General features: G+C 45.3%; 1 long non-coding RNA gene across 1 annotated transcript; it reads left to right on the top strand.

Annotated features, from left to right (window-relative positions):
• Positions 1-2093: 2093 nt before the first annotated feature.
• On the top strand, positions 2094-20467 carry LOC119132917. Its single transcript, XR_005100003.1, has 3 exons — positions 2094-2104; positions 7408-7410; positions 20314-20467. It is a non-coding gene; the product is annotated as an uncharacterized LOC119132917 (long non-coding RNA).
• The last annotated feature ends 1716 nt before the right edge of the window (positions 20468-22183 follow it).

Genomic DNA, 22183 nt, shown 5'->3' with positions numbered 1-22183 from the left:
GAGTGGACAGGATGGGGTTGAAAACCCCTGGCCTCTGGTCAAAGCATAGCAGGGGGTCTTTTATGACGTTGTGTAAACAGAACAACTTTGATTGCTTCCTCTGCAGCTGGTCAATCAGTTCAAAAGATCTTAGCACTTTGTTCTACTACTTTTGTTAAGACAGGACAAGCTAGGTTAATTATTACAGGTTACATTCCAACATAATCATAGCATCAAACTAATCTATCAACCCTAACAAAGGTGTACAGCCATGTTCTGTACAACTTGGTTCACAAAGTGTGGACCATTGTCACTGTAAATGATTTCTGGGATGCCATGAGCTGGTATGATGGCTTTGCAAATGGCTTTTGCCACTGTTAAGGCATCTGCCCGTTTAGATGGAACTATTTCCACCCATTTGGAAAATGCATCAATCATCACTAGGCAGTATTTGTGAGGTCCAGTTTGTGTGAGTTCAATAAAATCCATGTGCATGGTTTGAAATGGGTAAGAAGGTTTTGGAAATGAGCCTCTCTTAGGTCTCAGGTTTCCTTGTGGATTATGTTTCACACAAACAGGACATGCTTTACAAAGCATTTTTAAGTAAGCATCTAAATAAAAAGTATCTTCTGTTTTATTCCTGCTAAATGACCATAATTTGCTCGTCCTTGAAATATAGTTCTCACTCTCTGCACAAGATCATTTCATTGTGCTGCATACTCCCCTCTCAATTGATTTCCCTCAATGGGATAGGGGAAAGGCCCTTGATGTTTTTTCTACCTGTATAATTCCCTCTAACCTTTGCCCAGTCTTTTCCCAAAAAGACATTGCATCTTCTCCTGCCTCATGGCCATTCAATCTGTAGGAATGTATGATTCCAGCCATGTCTTCTGCCCATTTATCTGGGTCTTCTGCAACAGGGGTAACCCCTTCTACTGCTTTTCTTGCCTCTTCCAAAGTCCAAGGCCGAAATACACATGTATGTGGAGGGTAGCCTTCCCCTGCAATAGGGTTTGGCACCTGTATCATTGGGTACACATCAACATTGTCTAAATTTGGGGAAAATCTAGCAGCATTGGTCATACTTCTTGTTTGTACAGGAGTTCTGATAATCTGACCATGATCCTTTTTGCTATTATATGGGGCAGGGTTCAGGTCAGTTAAATTTGGATACAAGTTTTGTTTAGGAGCGGAAAGCTCCTTCTGTCCCTCTGCTTGGGCTGCACCTTGAGCTGCGGCTTGAGCTGCGGCTTGAGCTGCGGCTTGAGCTGCGGCTTGAGCTGCGGCTTGAGCTGCGGCTTGAGCTGCGGCTTGAGCTACAGCGCGTCTGTGCACTGGGGCCTCATTGTCCTCCGGCCTAACAAACATACTTGCGGCCTCATCATCCTTCATCTTTCTATTTTTTGTCTCTAATATGTGTTCTCTTCTCTCTTGTGAAGCTCTCAACCATACTGTAGCACATTTCAATTCTCTCTCTTTTCTTTCCTTTCTCAGTCCCTTTGTCTTCCTAGCCACACTCTCCTCTAAAACCTCAACCACTATCTTCCACATTTCAACTTTCAACTTCCCTTCTACTCCATACTTTTTCTTCCACAAGAAGCTCTGTTTTTTTTAGCCCGTTCCTTCCACTGGGACTCGAACCCAAGCTGTTCTTTGGCTCGGAAAAACGGACAAAGAGAAATCTAAGCTCTTCTTTGATTAACAAAAATGAAGCTCTGTGTTTCTTAGCACATTCCTTCCACTGGGACTCTAACCCAAGCCAGATCCCATAGCTTGGACAAACAGACAAAGAAGAATCTACGCACTCCTTCGATGAACGAAAACGAAGCTCTGCTTTTCTTAGCCAGTTCCTTCCACTGGGACTTGAACCCAAGCTATATCTCATGCACTTTTCACTCTTACGCGTTTCACATCAGCATAACCACACAACTTTAGGGCTTTAACTTACTTGTCCCCTGGTTCGTTGCACTTCCGGATGCCGTCAATCCGCCGCTATTCAGACAAAGGCAGACCTAAGATGCTGGCCCAGCGAAGAATTTCCTTCCCAGGTCTTTCTTTACCAGGTCCGGCTAATGGACGCTGGCCCGTCGACGGAGTGCAGCACGTCGTCCTCCGTCGTTCAGCAGTAGGTATGTTGGGATCCGGGTCCCGGCACAAAAATGTAAGAGTTGTGCTCACTCTAACTTATTTGCAAGAACCACACAGGAGACAGTATGCCCTTTGAGCACTTGCAAGTGGAGAAATTGTTCGTCACTCTACATACAGTGATGTTCGGTCTCTTGCAAGAACATATTTATTGAGAACAAGCAGGGTGGGGGTGACAGTGGACATGTTTGGTGGTCACCTCAGCAACTGGTTAATCAGTGCGGAGGGTCCCAGCTCATTGTTTTACAAGGTTGTGAAAAACAGAAACTAGTGGAGCATTTTAGATGACTAACTAAGCAAGAATGTTTCCAGATCATTTGGAAAGTTTCAACAACTGAATGGTTAAACTTTCCAGAGTCAAGGAAAGCAGAAAGGTTTAAACAAAATTAATAATTCTAGTCTACGTTCCAACATAATCATACGATCAAGATAATTTATCAATCCTAACAGCTGTGGTTGCAAATTTTGCATTTTTCTTTTGAAACGTCTCAAGCATCAATAAATCAAATAAGTGCACATTGTCAATACCAAGAATAGCAAGATGCTGTATATACAGTGGAGCCTCCGTTTTCGATTTCGGTTCTCCGTTCATTATTACGTTCTCGTTACTCTGAGGATTGCATCAACTCTAATCATGCCTCCAAAGGAAGCAAGTGGGAGCAGTAAAGCCATCCTCAAACACAAAGACGCTCCATAATTGTGGACTCTTACAAGTACCTGGGTGTTCACCTGAACAATAAACTGGACTGGACTGTTAACACTCAGGCCCTATACAGGAAGGGCCAAAGCAGACTCCACCTGCTGCGCAGACTGAGGTCCTTCGGAGTGAGGGACGGCCTCCTGAGGACCTTCTACGACTCTGTGGTGGCGTCCGCCATTTTTTATGGGGTGGTCTGCTGGAGCAGCGGCATCACTGCAGCGGAGAGGAAGAGGCTGGACAAGGTGGTGAAGAAAGCCAGCTCTGTCCTGGGCTGCAGTCTGGACCGGGTGGAGGTGGTGGGGGAGAGGAGGATGGTGGCTAAGCTGTCCTCCATCATGGACAATGTCTCCCAGCCCCTTCATGAGACTGTCCTGGAGAGCTCCATCAGTGACCGGCTTCGTCACCCACGATGCACCACCGAGAGGCATCGCAGGTCCTTCCTCCCTGCTGCCATCAGACTGTACAACCAGTAGCTAACGGACAATAATAACATGCAATAATAACGTGCAATAACCATATGTGCAATCATATGTGCAATATCTGTCTACCTCACACTCTTTTTACCTGCTTTTTTTTGCACTGTTTTTCTTCCTTTGCACTATTTTTTTATCTAATATTTTTTATCTCCACTGTATATTGTGTATTGTGTATATTCTGTCCATATTTTTTAATTATATATATCTTTTACTTTTTAAATCTTTTACCCCCTTCCCCGCATGCGTGTGTGTATATGTGAAGTGTACTGCTCCTAACACAGGAGTTTCCCCATTGAGGGAATAATAAAGGATTATCTTATCTTATCTTATAAGCAATGCGACACTGAGCGGCCGGCTCGCTGCGGTTGCGCGATCGGACCAAATTAAGCTACATGCACACTGAGGTCCACTTAAATTTTGGAAAGTACAGCAGGACTTTAAAAATATTTTCTAAATTTCAGCGACGGCTCTGTCACAATAATGCGACCAGCATGGTGCAGTTGCGCGGTCGGCGACGCGCTACGGTTGCGCGTTCGGCGGTGCGCTGCCGTTGCGCGATTGGACAAAAATGCGCAAATGAAAAAATGCTTAAACAAGGCGTTTTTGTTTGGCTTGGAACGGATTCATTTTTGTTCCATTATTTGTAATGGGAAAATATGATTCGGAATTCGAACGCTTCACTTCTCGAATAGCCTTCTGGAACGGATTGTGTTTGAAAACCGAGGCTCCACTGTACTACTATACTAGTTATCAACATCAAAAAGTTCTATTACGGGCATTTCAGTCACAGACATTTTGTGGTTGTCTCTGATATCAGCCAGCACGATCCTTGCAGGACATGCAAATTCCAGCCATGCATTTGCCACATACAGCAGTGGTCCCCAACCCCCGGTCTGCGGACCGATACCGGTCCGTGGGTCACTTGGTACCGGGCCGCCAAGCCGCACAGGAAAAAAGAAAAATATATATATAGACTTTTTTTATCGACGATCAATTCATTCTGGTCAAGATGCTCGTCCCGGTCACGTGATATGTTTTCCCAGTCGAGTCCGCAAAGCTAGCAAAAATGAGTAAGAATTTATTTTGAAAAATGTAAAACATTTGGCAATTATCTCCCAATTACATCCGTCGCTGTGTCTCTTGACACAAGACGCTCGTCTCGGTCACGTGACATGTCACCCCAGTCGAGCCCGCCAGGCAAGCAAAAATGAGCAAGAAACAGAGTAGTTTGGAAAGCTTCTTTGGAAAGGGAAACAAGCCCAATGAAGAGACTGAAGAAGAAGAGGCTACCACTTCTAAGAAAAGGAAAGCTGCATTTAAAAGAACATTTCTGGAGTCCGACTTAAAATATGGATTTATCGCCACAGGTGAATCTGACGCGCCAAGCACTCAGCACATGTGGCAACAGGCGAGCTAACGAGGAAATTAAGCCTTCAAAACTGCTTCGGCACATGAAGACCAAGCATCCTGCATTAAAAGACAAACCTTAACCACTTCGGGTGTCATTGTTTCCGATTACGCCTAGATGGGACCGGCTTGTTTCTGAGAAACAAGCTCGGTGCTCCCAATAATTCAACGTAATGGTGAATTTTATTTTTATGTGCTTTATATTTGTTTTTACGCCAGTCGTATCATTTTATTTCATCGTATTTATATATTTATAAATGTATTATTTATTTATATAAATTTATTATTTATTTATATCAAGGCCGGTCCGCAAAAATATTTCTGACGCGTAACCGGTCCGTGGCGCAAAAAAGGTTGGGGACCACTGACATACAGGACGTTTGTCGTTTGTCGACGTTTGTTTGGACGCAAACATCACATACGGTTACGGTTCTGTTGCGGCTACACCCCACTTATCTGACAATTGGCCAGTAATATAGTATATATATGTTGGCTTCTTCTTGCCATCTGTCTGGCACAGAACCTTTGTGCAGAGCTGATAACAGTACAACAGTTTTAGAGGGCTTTGACTGATATTTGACCAAGCGCACTGACCATGCTTGGAACCTCTCTTCTGTTCCATCAAAAAGTACCAACTATTGATTTGTTTTTCCATAAGCTTCAGTGCCAGATCTTTGCTCGTAAAAAAGTTGTCAGTGTTGATGTTGTAGCCACGCCCAAAGTACAGCTCCATAAGTGTCATCCCTATATGTGTCCCCAATTTATTGACTCTGCTCATTATTTCCCAGATACGGCTTCGTTCCAACTTCAGCTAGGATCCAAAACTTGATTCCAAACGTGTCGGTTGTATTAGGCATGTATTGCATGAACCTACGGCGAGTTTTGTTCGGAAACAGCTGTTCATTCACTGTAAGTGAATCATGTGGAATAAGTTGTCTGGCTCTTCTCAACAAATCTATTCAAAACCTATGACAACAAAATTTGACAACAATGTTTTTTCACTCACTCTTCAGGAGTAGAACGCACATCAAAATGATGGACTGTTTTATTTTTCTGGATTTCACAAGGCATTTCTAGATGAAAGGCTTGTCATTCATATTTTTCTGACCACAGAAAATCTAGTGGAAAGGTATTGGCATTCATACACCCTCTCAAGTACAACAACCCAATAAATGCATCAGGCTCATCATTTTAGACATAGACTCAACTTCATTCATCTCTTGGGATTGCTCCCTCAGGAAATTCTGGTTCCAGTAGCTCACACAGAAAGTACAAAAGAGAACATTGCACGACTAACAAAGTGGAGAGTAATACATAAAGTGCAGCGCAATAAATAAAGTGTTGAGTAATAAATAAGTAAATAAATAAACAAACAATATCAATACATAATAGTCGGCAAGTAACCAGCTCAGTGGCCTAGTGGTAGAGTGTCCGCCCTGAGACTGGAAGGTTGTGGGTTCAAACCCCGGCCGGGTCATACCAAAGACTATAAAAATGGGACCCATTGCCTCCCTGCTTGGCACTCAGCATTAAGGGTTGGAATTGGGGGGTTAGATCACCAAATGATTCCCGAGCGCGCCGCCGCTGCTGCTCATTGCTCCCCTCTCCCCCAGGGGATGGATCAAAATCACACGGGGATGGGTCAAATGCAGAGGGCAAGTTTCACCACACCCAGATGTGTGTGTGACGATCATTGGGACTTTAACTTTAACTTTTTTTAATAAAGTACAGGGGGTCTTCGGTTTACGACGTTGATCCAGTAGTCTCTTTTGAAGGCTGACTTTGAGCGCTACTTTGACTTTGTTCTCTTCATGTTGATACTAAAAAGGCAATTACAACTCGTCACAACGTCACTCCGCCAGGATATCGTCACTTGGTAACGTTCTCCCTACCAACCCGGGACGTACGCGCTAACATGACGTGCGCGTTAACATGACGTGCTTGCTAGCATGACACACGCTAACAACATGCACGCTAATATGTGAAGTGCGACAGTAACGTGTTGCATCGATGGAGCGTCAATTGACGCAAGCCGCCGTTAGTGGTAGATAAAGAAAAACAAAAAAAAAAAAACGCTGTTCAAGTGCACTCTTTCCCAGATAGAGAAAATGAAAGGGGAGATTATTAAGTTTTCAAAGACTGCATTGTATTACAATTAAGACTTGATTTTAACGCAGACTTTGGGGTCCAGAATTTGGGAATCCCGTTCACGCAGAAAGCGCGTCATTTAGAAAGTCTTGGAAGGGGAAAAAAATTCAGAGCCATGCATACGAGTGTATCGGAAAATTCATTCGGGAAATACGTACTAAGATACACGTGTTTGCATTTGGGGAATAACATTATTGTTCTGGGTGAAAATTAATATAATATCATTCACCATGTATTTTATGTTGTGTCATGACCCTTCCCCTGCTTACTGCCGGTGGCTTTGTTCCATTGTGCTAATGTACAACCTTTATGTTATTGCTGATTTCCCTTTAGGAGAAATGGACAACGGGTTGACGGTAGTTTCGCAGCACCATGTTACTGAGGAACACAGAAGGAGAAAAAGAATAAACGACACGCCGTTGCGGAGTCAAAAGTAGAAACTGCGTATTGTCTTCTTTTTTCTACGATTACATCCATTTAAAATGAAATATGATGAAAAAAATGGTGTTCATGACCAAACCGCGTTAGACAGAAAGTCGTGTAGCATCAAAGTGCGTAAAATTGAGGCCACATTATTTGGCTTTTTCTTCATTGGCTACTATTCTATTTTGTCTTCCTAGGCATGTGTCATGAGATGAACTCACACAAGTTTGATCAGAAAGGGTTATGTTCCTCCCTTCTTTTCACTTCTGCCTGCATCAAAAACAGTGCCGATGCTTGCTGTCCATGCTTCAGACAGGGACAGTGTGTCAGTGCGCCAGGCAGTACAGATGGAAACAGTTCAAGCATGAGCTGTTGCAAAACACATTGCGGGTATGAAGGGGTGTGTGAATAGATGAATGAGACTTGGTAAAGGGCTTTGACAATCATGGTGTCAAAAAAAAGAACTATATAAGTGAAATCCATTTGCCGTTTATCATTCTTATGTTGTTAAGCAAACAAATAATAAAAGCATGATAATGCCACCCTCAAAAAACTGCGAAACAGCAAGACCACAAAAGGTGAACCGCATTATAGCGAGGGAACACTGTATACATTATCAATCTTATTAAATGGCTAATCATCAGTAAAATAAGACAGAGATGCTGTACTTAGCAAGTTCTGAGTGACGTCACACTGGTCATTACTCAAATATTGCCCTGATTCCTAAATGCCGCGATGCACAGGGGCCAACCAAAAATCTTTCAGTGGTGTGGCCAAGGTGACACAACGCCACCATGAAGGGTGCCGGTGCAGGGTTTGATTCTGGCTCTGGGCATCCTGTGTGGAGTTTGTATGTATGTTCTCGCTGTGCCTACATGGGTTTTCTTGGGTACCTCGGTTTCCTCCCACATTCCAAAAACAAACATGAATCCATTCCAAACACTTCATCTGTATTGTTACTACTCGATCTTAGTGCTGCCTTCGACACTGTAGACTTCGATATTTTATTAGGGCGTCTTAAAAGTTGTGTTGGTATTTCAGGGTCAGCACTAGGCTGGTTCCATTCCTATCTATCAGACAGGACGCACCGAGTGGTCCATGGCATACGTCCTCTGAGCTCTATAATGTTACGTGTGATGTCCCACAGGGATCGGTACTCGGACCAATTCTATTTAATATTTATATGATTCCGCTTGGGGACATAATACGTAAATATAATATTAGTTTTCAATGCTACGCGGATGACACCCAATTATATATGCCTTTATCGATGACAGATCCGCGGGATTGTTGTAATCTTGAGGCGTGCAAGCAATGGATGTCTCTCAACTTCCTTCGTCTTAACCCAGATAAAACTGAGATGTTGATAATTGGTCCAACTCGTTATCAACACTTATTTAAGGAAACCACTATAACTATAGATAACCGTACTATCACTCAGAGCGATACTGTAACTAATCTCGGGGTAATATTTGACCAAACGCTCTCCTTTCAAAAGCACATTAAGAATATAACCAGAATTGCGTTTTTTCACCTTCGTAATATTGCAAAGATTCGTCCGATCCTCTCGACCGGTGATGCGGAAACTATTATGACTTCATATGATGGCGCCGCGGATGGCAGCCACGGTGAGTCGCTCTCTGTTTCTTTGTCTTATTTTGTGTGTTTTCTGTGTCCTCTGCTGTCCATCCCGGATCACTTTTGCCAGAGAAGCGCTGGTAAACATCGGACAGTCTTCTTCTGGTATTTTCTCTCCTGTTCTCTCTGATTCAGACTGTTTGTCGGAGATTCTAGCCGGAGCGGCGGTGCTATACAAGCTAGCGCGACGACGGCGGCGCGGAAAACTCGTAAAGCTGAGGCAGAGAGGGTTCCGTTCTGCCCTACCGTCAATTCATCTGGCGAATGACCGCTCCCTGGCGAACAAGATGGACGAACTGCTGCTCCTCACTTCAAGGAACACGGACTTCAGCAGATCCGCCGCACTGTGCTTTGTTGAAACGTGGCTCAGCGAACGAACCCCCCACCACCCCGTGGAGCTAGCGGGGTTTCGGCTAACGCGTGCAGATCGCAGCGCGGAGCTCTCCGGAAAATCAAAGGGAGGTGGTCTCTGTTTCTACATTAATGAACAGTAGAAGTACTAATGTACTGATGTCACGGTGTTGAAAGAGTTTTGCAGCCCTCTCCTAGAAACACTTTTCATAAACTACCGGCCGTTCTATTCACCACGGGAGTTCTCCTCGATCGTCATGGCGGCTGTTTACATTCCACCACACGCACGTGCGAGTGAAGCCACGCAGATGCTGGCTGACCAGGTAACAGACAAGGAGAAACTTCTACCAAATTCACAAATCATTGTTCTGGGTGATCTTAACAGGGCGAACCTCGCACACGAACTCCCCAGATACAGACAGCACGTAACGTGTCCCACCAGAGGGGCACAGACTCTGGACCACTGCTACACCGTGATCAAGGATGCATACCACTCTGCGGCTCGTGCAGCTTTAGGACTCTCGGACCACTGTCTAGTTCATCTGATCCCGGCCTACAGGCAGAAACTAAAAACTTCTAAGCCTGTGGTGAGGACTGTGAGGAAGTGGACAGTGGAGTCAAGGCAGGACCTCCAAGCCTGCTTTGACTGCACCGATTGGGGAGTTTTCGAAGCTGCAACTTCAGACTTGCATGAACTCACTGACACTGTCACATCATACATCAGTTTTTGTGAGGATCTGTGTGTGCAGACTAAGACCTTCTGCACGTACAACAACGACAAACCTTGGTTTACACCGAACCTCAGGAGGCTGCGCAAAGTCAAGGAGGAGGCCTACAGGAGCGGCGACCGCGACCTGTTCAAGCAGACCAGAAACGCACTGAACCGAGAGGTCAGGAAAGCCAGGAGGTGTTACGGGGAGTACCTGAAGAGACACCTCTCTGCCAATCCTGATCCCTCAACAGTGTGGAAAGGTCTGCAGAGCATCACGGGCTTCAAGAAACGAACCCCCCGTCCTGTGGAGAGCCCAAGGCTTGCTAACCAGCTAAACAGGTTCTACTGCAGGTTTGATCGGTCCTCCCACACAACGGGACTTCCTGCAGCACAATCTACATACTCACCTCTCCCCACAACTGCTCCGTCCACACCTCTATCAACGTTGTCACCCACTCTCTCTCTTGCAGAGGCCGCGCCCGCACTCCAGATACGCGAGGAGGAAGTGCGCCAGATGTTCCGGAGACAAAAGACCAGGAAGGCACCGGGCCCAGACGGCGTGTCACCTTCCTGCTTGAAAGTCTGCGCTGAGCAGCTGGCGCCCACCTTTGCACGGATCTTCAACCGTTCTCTGGAGCTGTGTGAGGTGCCCTCGTGCTTCAAGAGCTCCACCATCGTTCCAGTGGCCAAGAAGCCCACCATCACAGGTTTGAATGACTATAGACCTGTCGCACTGACATCTGTGGTCATGAAATCCTTCGAGAGGTTAGTACTGAACCACCTGAAGGATGTCACGGGCCCCCTGCTTGACCCCCTCCAGTTTGCCTAACGGGCAAACAGGTCAGTGGATGATGCGGTCAACATGGGACTGCACTACATCCTGCACCACCTGGACTCCCCAGGAACGTACGCTAGGATCCTGTTCGTGGACTTCAGCTCGGCGTTCAACACCATCGCTCCTGACATCCTCCAACAGAAGCTCATCCAGCTTGCGGTGCCTGCCTCCACCTGTCAGTGGATCACCAGCTTCCTGACCAACAGGAGACAGCGTGTGAGGCTGGGGGGCATCACATCTGACACCCGGACCACCAATACTGGAGCCCCTCAGGGGTGCGTTCTCTCCCCACTGCTCTTCTCTCTCTACACCAACGATTTCTCCTCAAGTGACTCTCCTGTGAAGCTCCTGAAGTATGCTGACGACACCACTCTCATCGGACTGATCCAGGACGGTGATGAGACTGCGTACAGACAGGAGGTGGAGCGGCTGGTCCACTGGTGCAGCCAAAACCACCTGGAGCTGAACCCGCTCAAGACCGTGGAGATGACAGTGGACTTCAGGCGAGACCCTTCACCACCTTTACCCCTCACTATCCGCAGTAATACTATTCTCTCCACGGACACCTTCAAGTTCCTGGGAACCACAATCTCTCGGGACCTGAAATGGACCGGCCACATAGACTCTGTCCGGAAGAAGGCCCAGCAGAGGCTGTACTTCCTGAGACAGCTCAAGAAGTTCAACCTGCCGCGAGAGCTTCTGAAGACCTTCTACACTGCCATCATCCAGTCTGTCCTCTGCACCTCCATCACTGTCTGGTTTGGATCGGCCTCCAAAGGAGGCCGATCCAAACCAGACAAGCACAGACTGCAACGGACAATCAGGACTGCAGAAAAGATAATTGGAATCAACCTCCCATCTATCCAAGACTTGTACCTCTCCAGGACCAGGAAACGTGCAAGGAACATCTCTACAGACCCTTCCCACCCAGGTTGCAGTCTGTTTGAACTACTCCCCTCCGGACGGCGTTATAGAGCTCGGTACGCCAAAACCAGCAGACACAGAGACAGCTTCTTCACCCAGGCTGTTGCTCTGATGAACTCACACCACTCTTAGAGTCTCAGAGTCATTACTGTGCAATAACATCCTGCTCTCCACACCTTTTTTGAATTTGTCTACACTGTTTGTACTTTGTGTCCTCTCTGCATCCATTGCAGCCTGGTCATCCTGGATAAGGGACCTTCCCATCTGTGGTCTCTTCTCAAGGTTTCTCAGTTCCCCTAGCTGGAGTTTTGAGTTCTTCCTTGCCCTCTTGGGAGTTTAAGATCAGGGGATGTTTGAGAATATTTGCCATTTTTCACATGTCCTGAGTGTTGTTAGTCACCTAAATGTTGAACAGAGGCTGTGATTTACCGAAGTCAAATTCCTTGTTTGGCACGCTCAAACATGGCGAATAAAAAACTCTTGAATCTTGAATCTTGAATTATACATGCGTTCGTCACGTCGCGCCTGGACTACTGTAATGTATTATTCTCTGGTCTTCCTAAGTCCCGCATCAAAAGTCTACAGTTAGTACAAAATGCTGCTGCAAGGCTGCTCTCACGGACAAGAAAATTTGATCACATTACCCCAATATTAGCCAACTTACATTGGCTCCCGGTCCATTTAAGATGTGACTTCAAGGTTCTTCTATTAACCTATAAATCACTGCATGGCTTAGCGCCTTCATATCTCGTCGACCTAGTTGTTCCTTATGTTCCGTCTCGTAACCTTCGTTCGCAAAACGCTAGTCTTTTAGCGACACCGAGTGCCAAGAAAATGTCTGCAGGGTCTAGAGCAGTGGTTCCCAAACTTTTGCAGGCTGGCGCCCCCTTTGGCTCCCCAGTGAATTCCTAGCGCCCCCCCCAAGGCACATAGGGAAACAAACACCTTTTCTTGATATTTGGTTTGCTGCAATTTGAAAAGAGAAAGGTTAAACACAAATGTGTATTTCACAAATAAAACCCAATTTAGTATTTAGTAAACCAATTTATTTTTTAGCAGTTTTAACTGTTTCAGCAACATAGAATCGTAAATAAACATTCCACCAGTAACCTTCATTGTCTCACACGTAATATTAATGGGATGGATGTGCTTGGTGCAGGGACATAAGCTTCTCAACATCAGGCTGGAACTCACTAAGAAGAAGTCGTAGATCCCCGCGGTCAGTTATTTTCAGTCGGTTTCTTTGCTTGGAAAGAAGTGACCCACGGACCGGTACCGGTCCGCGGCCCGGTGGTTGGGGACCACTGCCCTAACCAGCTCAACACAACACAACACGGCGCGTTCTGGCGAGTCCCCAATTTCATGTTGACTTGAACTCAAGATGATGTTGACCGCCAGAATGCGGTTTTTATTATAAGATAAAATTCTGAACATTACAAGCTTGAAATTACAAACCTGAGCTTTTGCTTTTGTAGTCTATGCTGTCGGATCTGACTGGGCCAGAGCGGCGTGTTGTGTACAAATCGACTGCCGCCCCCCTACCGCCCCCCTACCGCCCCTTTCTTCCTCACCGCCCCCCCAGATCTTTCCACCGCCCCCAGGGGGCGGTACCGCCAACTTTGGGAACCACTGGTCTAGAGCATTTTCTATTCGGGCTCCAGAGCTTTGGAATGCCCTACCAATGGATATTAGAACTGCTACCTCAGTAGAAACATTTAAGACACGTTTAAAGACACATTTCTATGATATGGCCTTTAATTAACCTGTAGTGGCCGATTCGGCTGGAGTTTGTTTTCTCTCCCTCTCCCCCCACCCCTCCCCGGCCGGGGGTGGTTAGGTGGCACCCAAGCTGACAGCGGCTATCTGGATTCTCGTGGGCCAATTCAGGATGGGGGAACTGCAGCTCAACCTCCTCGAAGACACTGCCAGGACAATTGAGGGCTCCTCCGGCAGCCCTTCGCTCTGACTTGGACATCCACTTTTTTCATTGATTTTCATATTATGTATTATTTGTGCCCTCTCTGCATCCATTGCAGCCTGGTGATCCTGAAAGGGGGATCCTTCCATCTGTGGTCCCTTCTCAAGGTTTCTCATTTTCCCCTGGCAGGGTTTTTTTGAGTTTTTCCTTGCCCTTTTGGGAGCTTAAGATCAGGGGATGCTTTGAGAATAATTGTCAAATTTTTGTCTATGTGAAGCCCTTTGAGACTGCTTGTGATTTAGGGCTGTACAAATAAACTTGACTTGACTTGACATGGTAGGACAATCAACCACTCCGAATTATCCGTAGGTGATTGTGAGTGTGAATGGTTGTTCGATGATATACTATGTGCCCTGTGATTGGTTTCAGCCAATTCAGGGTGTACCCCTCTACCGTCCAAAGACTGCTGATATAGGCTCAAGCACCCCAGAGACCCTCATGAGAATAAGAGGTAGGCAAGATAAGTGAATAAATGATAATCAAGCAGATACACATCTAAGTAAAAAGCAACATATTACTTAGCTTATTATAATGCCATTTTTGTGCAGTGGGTTTGTTTTCACATTCATATTCTCCTTCTATCTCATGGACTGATTCACAAGATACCAGCTAATCAGTGATCGATTGTTACAAACAGCCAACACCATTTTGCACACTACGATCAATGGCTCATTCAAATCATATCTAAAAGGTACAATGAAACATACCGTTTTTTTCCGTGTATAATACGCAAAATTTAACTGATTTATTGTCCTAAAATCTGGGGTGCGCATTATACATGGGTACAAATGTTTTTTAAATTTTTTTTTTTTTTTTTTTTTTTTTTTTTTTTTAAATCAGGGTACTGGTACGAGTATTGATTTATGTATTGTTCTCTTCTTGTCATGTTGTGAAAGAATGTGGGTTGAATAAATACCGAAAGAACAATAGTGTGTTTGTACTGTGCTCTGGTCATTTCGTCAAAGAAGGGATAATAGTCCTCTTCTCTTCTTGACTGACAATGAATGTGATAGTTTAATACAATCAGCAAATAACAAAATGCGTATTACAGGTAATATTTTATTTCACAACACTTTGCCTTGTTCCTTTCGTCTCTGCTGTTCACTTCAAACACGCTCCATACGAACGGAGTGCTCTCGTATCAGACGCTTGCTCGATCACCTGCTCGTTTGCTGTCACAATGTACCCTACACAAATCCGAAACATTTGTTGCGGCTCCGAGTCACGACGAGGGGCAAGTTTTGGTTTCCAAGGGTGTTTCTATTCCTCTTCAACGTCTCTCCCATACAGAGCCGCCTTTTTCACACGTCCGCACGTCACTTTCCTCTCTTTTCATCTGATCGCGGTGGTGCCTTTAGGGGCAGTCGGAGAAATCAACGCCAACAAAAAAACAAAAAAAAATACATCCAGCCTAGTTAAGACCATACCAAAGACTATAAAAATGGGACCCATTGCCTCCCTGCGTGTGTGACGATCATTGGGACTTAAAAAAAAAAAAAAAAAAAAAAAAAAAATGGGTGCGTATTATACATGGGTACAGGCTTTTTTCCAGCATCAACATGCCATTTTTAGGGTGCGTATTATACATGGGGGCGTATTATACACGGAAAAAAACGGTAAGTCTCTTACTTCTGCACAATTCTAAATGTTGCTTTTTACTTAGGTTCATTCTTGCTTGTAGTATCAGTGACTGTGCAAAAATGCTGCTTGCTATGTGTGAATATTATTTCATGAAACCATGACTGTGGATGGTATGATAAGCAATCACTTCTCAGCCATGTTGTTTACTTGCCGTGATGTAAAAGTAATTATTTTGATTGATGTTGACTGTAAAAATGGATTGTTGTTTATTATTTTGGAGTTTGCATATTCAGATCAATTGCATGTTTATTCTTTAAATATGTAGTAAATACAAAAAAATATATGGAAGTGCACCAGGGATCTAGGTATACTGCATCCAAGTGAAAAGAACAAAAAAATCACATATATAAGATATTTCACTTAGGTAAAGCCTACCTTACCTAAAAATTAACTTTTTTCCTTAATTATTTTATACTTGTTTCATGCAGATTTTCTTTTTAAATCAAAATACAAAGTCAGTCTATATATCTACGTCACTATTGTGAAGTATCGATTGTGCGTAAAGACGATCATATTTGATTTTACTGTAGTAAACAAGGTCACTTCATTTTGAATTGTCCAGGATTGCAAAAGAGGGAGCAGGACCACTTGGGGCAACACAGAAAAAGAGCGTTGGCCTAATAAATAACTACTTCCATCCCAAGGGAGGAAACTGTCAATAAATGTTTAAAACCAGAGGCGTAGCCAGGATTTTTTCCAGTAGGGGCGCACGCCCACAGGAAAAAAAATCGAACATCACCCACGCCGTTCGCTGATCGCTAAAACAACATCCGGGTCCGGGAGGCAAACGGTGAATGGATAACATCGCGCACATAGAATAGCGCAAGCACATTCGCGCAAGACCGAAAGAAAAAAACGGCATGAAAATGAAGAATCGAAAAAGCCCGATTTTTTTCAACCGGGGCGCAGGGAGTCCTAACCGGGGCGCCGCCCCGGCTCGCCCCGGCTTGGCTACGCCTCTGTTTCAAATCATTTACATACAATAGTTTGGTTTTACTATCAGCGAAGCAAAATGACCAAAAGTTGATAAGAAATTTTGCTTTACACTGCCTGCTCCCAATCGATTATCCTTGCTGACACTCTGTCCTTTTCAGGTGACTCGCCCTGTGATTATAGTACTGTTAGAGCACAGGTGTCAAACTCAAGGCCCGGGTCCAGATATGGCCCGCCACATCATTTTATGTGGCCCGTGAAGACAAATCGTGCATCAAATTCGTGTGTCATTACTAGAATTGGCAATTGTCTTCACTTTTAATAATATATTTTTTTAAAATATTTGACCAGTTTTTACTCGTCTGCTTTGAAAACGAGTTATTTGTCAGTTTGTTTTGGAGCTTTTACTGTATATAATATGAGGTGCTCATACATTTATTTGGGTTGACAGTCATAATGGCACTCCGAAAGAAGCTATGACTACAATGCGGCCCGTGAATTAGCGGATTGTGATTTTCAAATAGCAGCATTTTTTGTAGTATTCCCACAAAATATCATGAGTCGTAACAGCAGAGTACACGCTGAACTGGTCGCCAGCCAATCACAGGGCACATGTAGACAAATACACTCATTCTATTTCAATCTGTACATGTTTTTGGAACGTGGGAAGAAATTGGATTTCCTGGAGACAACCCACACAGGCATGGGTAGGCAAATTCCTTGTGGAAGTCAGTCAGAGACATTGGAAATGTTTGCCCCTATTTTTGTCGAGATACACTATGTAGAGTAATTACAAATAAGCAGTCATCCGGCAAATGGCATGTTAGGCCTCTCAGCCAGCTGCTACAGACTGTCATTGAATTCAGAATTTTAGCCTCTTTCATTTCTCTCACCGGACCAACGACAGTTTTTGTTTGCAGACTGTGTAAGAGCTCCAAGATTAGCTGTCGACTAGGAATGAACCCAATTCTCTTGCACACTTTATTCCCTTGTGATTTGGATACACATTTGCAACAGAGACCACCGCTGGAGTGCCACCGTTCATCCCGTTGTGCTACTTTTCCTCGACTGTTTGCCCAGCCTGTCACAAGCCCAGAGACGCGTACTGCCACTGGGGAAGGACCAATGCAACTCGCCTCTCCCAGCAGGAACGCACCCTCTATCTTGCTGTCTTTTGTAGAAATCTTTGTACTTATTTCAATGGCTTTAAACTTGTTTGTTTCTATTTCGGTCTAAATCTGTATTATAGCAAGTGTGTCAAGGTGAAGTTTGAAAGGGTTCATGTGTGTGCGTGACAGTTATGTATGTTGGGGGGGGGGGGGGGTTATAATTAGTGTAGGTATTGAAAAGTAATAATATGGATTAATGTGGGAGAGATGGACTGGGGTGCATCATTGAGTGAGACAAATCCAATGCAGGAATTGGCAGAAAAAACAAGAGAAAGTCAATAGGGATTATGTGATCTGTCCCACTTTGGGAGAGGAATCTAGGATGTGGGGTAAGAGCACACCAGTGGGTCTTGATGGTGCCAGTGGTAGCATTTGGATAAGCATCAATGCACAATCCAGCAGTTGACGTAGCTTTGCAATCAACAACGTCTCGATTTAATGCATACCTACATATATCAGAATTGACTCGAGGATGGGATTGAGGCAAAGTAACAGTGAGGTGGTAGTTTGGTCTCCTCATGTCAGCTCCTCAGCCATTTCCCTAACTCAAGGCTACGGAGTTTAGTACATTTTAGGAGCTGGCACATTGGTGCTGTAAGAAGCAAAGTCTTTGCCAGCTGAGCAAATAGTTTGCCTGTTGACATTGACACCTCACAGAGAAGGCACAGTCAGACAAACTACGAAATACGAGATGGCCTGTAACCCGTCTTTTAAGTTTTTGTAGCAATTGTTTGTTGAAAGCACTTTCAAATGGAATTTTTGTTTATTTAAAGGCATTCATCAGCCATAAAATGCCCAAAAAAGTGAAAAAAAACATATATAAGTCGCTCCCGAGTATAAGTCGCATTTTGGGGGGCAATTTAATCGACAAAATCCAACACCAAGAACAGTCATGAACGAGCAACAACAGGCTAAACGATAGGTATGCTAACGTGACATAAACACAAACTAAGAGCTGAGAACGGCCCTGACGTAAAATTCAGAGTTATTCAAAAAACTATTACATAAATAACACGTTAATAAAACCATCTGTGTCACTCCAATTCATTAAATCCATCAATCGTCCTTTGTCAACAATGCGTGCGCGCCGCTGACGGCTCTTGCACTTCAAAATATTCCACAGGCCCATATAACGATATATAAATTATATATCAAATAACTATTATATAAGCAATAATGTTATCAAACCATCTGTGCACTCTAAATCATTAAATCCATCGATCAAATTCCTCGTCCATAGTCAACAACGCCGCGCGTGCGTGCGCCCTGACGTCAGCCTCGTCGTTATTCCACAGATCTACTATATAACTATATTGTAGCGTTAACAAAGTTCAAGGAAAGACGTGGGTTTGGTAAATGGCTCTTTATTTAACAAAACAAACTTCCAGGCGTGTGGCGGCGTGGACTTCCAGCCACGGAAATGGAAGAGAGCTCCATAGAATAGGACCGGGCGTGCGTAAAAGCCATGACCGAGCCCAATCCACCGTCCCCGGACAGCCACCCGGCCGAGCGCCGGCCCCCGACTTCTATCCACGGAGGTGAAAGAGACCTCCGTAGAGTAGGACCGGGCGTGCGTAAAAGCCATGTCCGAGCCCCATCCACCGTCCCTGGACAGCCACCCGGCCGAGCGCCGGCCCCCGACTTCAATCCACGGAAGTGAAAGAGAGCTCCGTCGAGTCAATCTTTGTCCTTTATGTAAACAACCGCCGCGCTGCTGACGTCACTTGAAATTCAAATTACAGTAATCCCTTGCTACATTGCGGTTCGTTTATCGCGGTTTCACTTTTTTTTTTTTTATTGAAAATTTTTGAAAAAAAACATATAAATCGCTCCTTATTATAAGTCGCCCCCCCACCCAAACTATGAAAAAAACCGCGACTTATAGTCCGAAAATTACGGTACATGCTATTGCACATATTTTGTAACGTTGCAGTTCAATGCAGTGCAATGCAGTTTAATAAATATAATGGAAATTAATTCAACACTTTTTTATTACAAATGCACTATTTAAAAATTGCAAGTCAAATACATATTGAGACAAATAGAAATGTGTTTGGCGAACAAATGTATCTGTAAGGATGTGGATTAGTGGTTAGGGATGGAGCACTATGGACGAGTCCGGTCAGAGAATCTTGCATCAACTTTATTCTCAACAGCAGTGAGTATACAGGTTTCCAGGAGTGTATGTTGGTGGGTTTGAGTGTGTACTTGTGTGTGTGTGTGTGTGTGTGTGTGTGTGTGTGTGTGTGTGTGTGTGTGTGTGTGTGTGTGTGTGTGTGGTCTGGGGTTTCATAAACGCACACAAATGTCACGGGAAAAAGGGGTTTCGTAAGTCCATTTTCCTCCCTAAGCGCGAGACCAACCAAGGAGCGCGCAGCGTTCTCATAAGTGTCCCGCTTTCTGAGGAGGCATTCAAGTGCACCTCGGAAAAGTCGGTGTCGGATCAATAGACTTTCGGACAAAGCCGCCCCCAACTGTCCACGTGGCAGTTGAATGAATGGGAGAAAGTCTATTTGGTTGTCCCTTCTTCGTCCTTGTCGTCAACAGCTGGAAAAAGAATGAGTCTGGCGACAGGACGAACATAGATGCGGTCTTTTACCTGAACCGTGGCAGTCCGAATGCGTCCATCTGCTCCTGAATGCGTCAGGGTAATCCGGCCTACGGGCCATGATGCGCGGGGGAGTTGAGGATCCACGATTAGGACAACGTCGCCTATGGAGAGTGCCTTACCATCTTTCCTCCACTTACTACGCTCTTGGAGCCCTGGAAGGTAGTGACTGATGAAGGATGCCCAGAAACGATCGGCGATGAATTGACTGTGCCTCCATCGTCTCCTTCCTAGGTCACTAGACAGCTCAATCTACCACCGACTCTCAGCAGCTCTGTGGTTTTGTCGTATTCTGGTGACAGGGATATAAGACGACTGTTTAACGGAAGCGCACGTCCAACTTTGAGGGCTCTCAATTCATCAGCAAAGCAGTCTTCTTGGGCCTTTTGAAGCATAAGCTTCTCTGCTTGAACGAAATCTGTTGCTGAACACTTTACTGTGGTGTTAGTGTTGGCCGCCCCATGAAGGGAGCTAGCGGTTTCCTGAAGAAGCTCTTGCCAAGTGGAGAACTTACTCAGGTCAGGATGTTGTGTGGGCAAGGCGCTGGAGACTGCTCCCACGAAGGCTGACTTCCTTAACTCGGTAGTGTCTGGTTCTGCCTCAGATGAGGGCATGATGGGCCACTCTCTCTCTGGCAAAAGGAGGAAATGTGGACCTTTGTTCCAGCGGTGATCCTGCACCATCTCTTTCAAGGTGAGTCCTCGGGTTATGTCATCTGCGGGATTGTGTAGACTACCAACATACCGCCATTGAGATGGACTGGTAAGATTCTGGTTTTCTGCTACACGTGTTCCAACAAATACTTTGTAGCGGCAGGATTCGGATTTAATCCAGTACAGCACTGTTGTGGAGTCAGACCAAAGAGTGATGTGCTCAGGCGTTACTGTGAGCTCAGTCTCGATCACTTTTGCCAGCTGTGCCCCTGTAAGTGCGGCGCTGAGCTCGAGACGCGGGATGGACAGCTGCTTACGCGGCGCAACTCTCGATCTGGCAAACACAAAGGAAACGAAGACTTGTTGTCTGTCATCCGTTATTTGCATGTAAGCTACTGATCCGTAGGCGCGCTCTGAAGCATCACAGAAGATGTGAATATGACGGGCTGCATTGCCGGTATTTCCACTGGCTGGTGAATAGGGACGATGTAACTTGAGTTGCTGCAGAGTAGGAATTTCCTGCACCCAACTCAACCATTTTCCGAGAAGTTCAGATGGTTGAATCTTGTCATCCCAGCCAATGTTAGCCTTCCACATGTCCTGGACAAGCACTTTACATCTTGTGGTAAATGGCACAATGTAGCCCAATGGGTCGTAAAGCTTGGCAAGGACGCTGTAGACGTTACGTAGAGTGGCAGCTAGAGGCTCGTTAGAGCGATGCTTATAACTCAACGTGTCGCTCAAACAATCCCAGCACAGTCCAAGTGTGGGCTCTTGAAGGTTGTCACTGGCCTTGGACAGCCATAGCTCACTGCTAGTCGATTGTGCTTCAGGGGGTAGGTGTGCGACAACTTCAGGCACATTACTGGCCCATTGTCTGATCTCAAAACCTCCCTTCATCAGAAGTGCTCGCAAGTCATCGACCAAAGCCTTGGCATCTTCTGGTTTACTTACACTGTGGAGGCAATTGTCGACATAGAAGGACTGGTCGATCACATGCGTGAGGGGGGAATCTGGAGGTTCGTGGTCTCTGATGTGCTGCTGCAGGGCGAAGACGGCGCAACAGGGGCTACACGTTGTTCCAAATGGTAACACCTCCCATTGGTATATCCGTGGTTCAGACGTTCTTTGCATGTCCCGCCACAGGAAACGTAGGAGAGGTTTGTCTTTTGGCATCAAGCGGATCTGATGGAACATTGACTTGATATCTCCGCTGATGGCGACGGCATGACATCGAAACCGCATCAGGACACCAATCATGGTTGGACCAAGCGTCGGTCCCGGGAGGAGTTGGTCATTCAATGAGAGGCCATTGAAGGAGAAGGAACAATTGAAGACAACTCTGTCCTTTCCATTGTGGTGCACCATATGGTGTGGTACATACCACGATTCGGTGAAAGTTGCGGCCTCTTCCGTAGAGATCTCTGAAACGTAGCCGGCCTGAAGTAGTTTGTCCATCTCCG

This window comes from Syngnathus acus, chromosome 13 (assembly GCF_901709675.1).
Source record: "Syngnathus acus chromosome 13, fSynAcu1.2, whole genome shotgun sequence".
NCBI lineage: Eukaryota > Metazoa > Chordata > Actinopteri > Syngnathiformes > Syngnathidae > Syngnathus > Syngnathus acus.
This window is presented reverse-complemented; position numbering and strand designations above follow the sequence as displayed.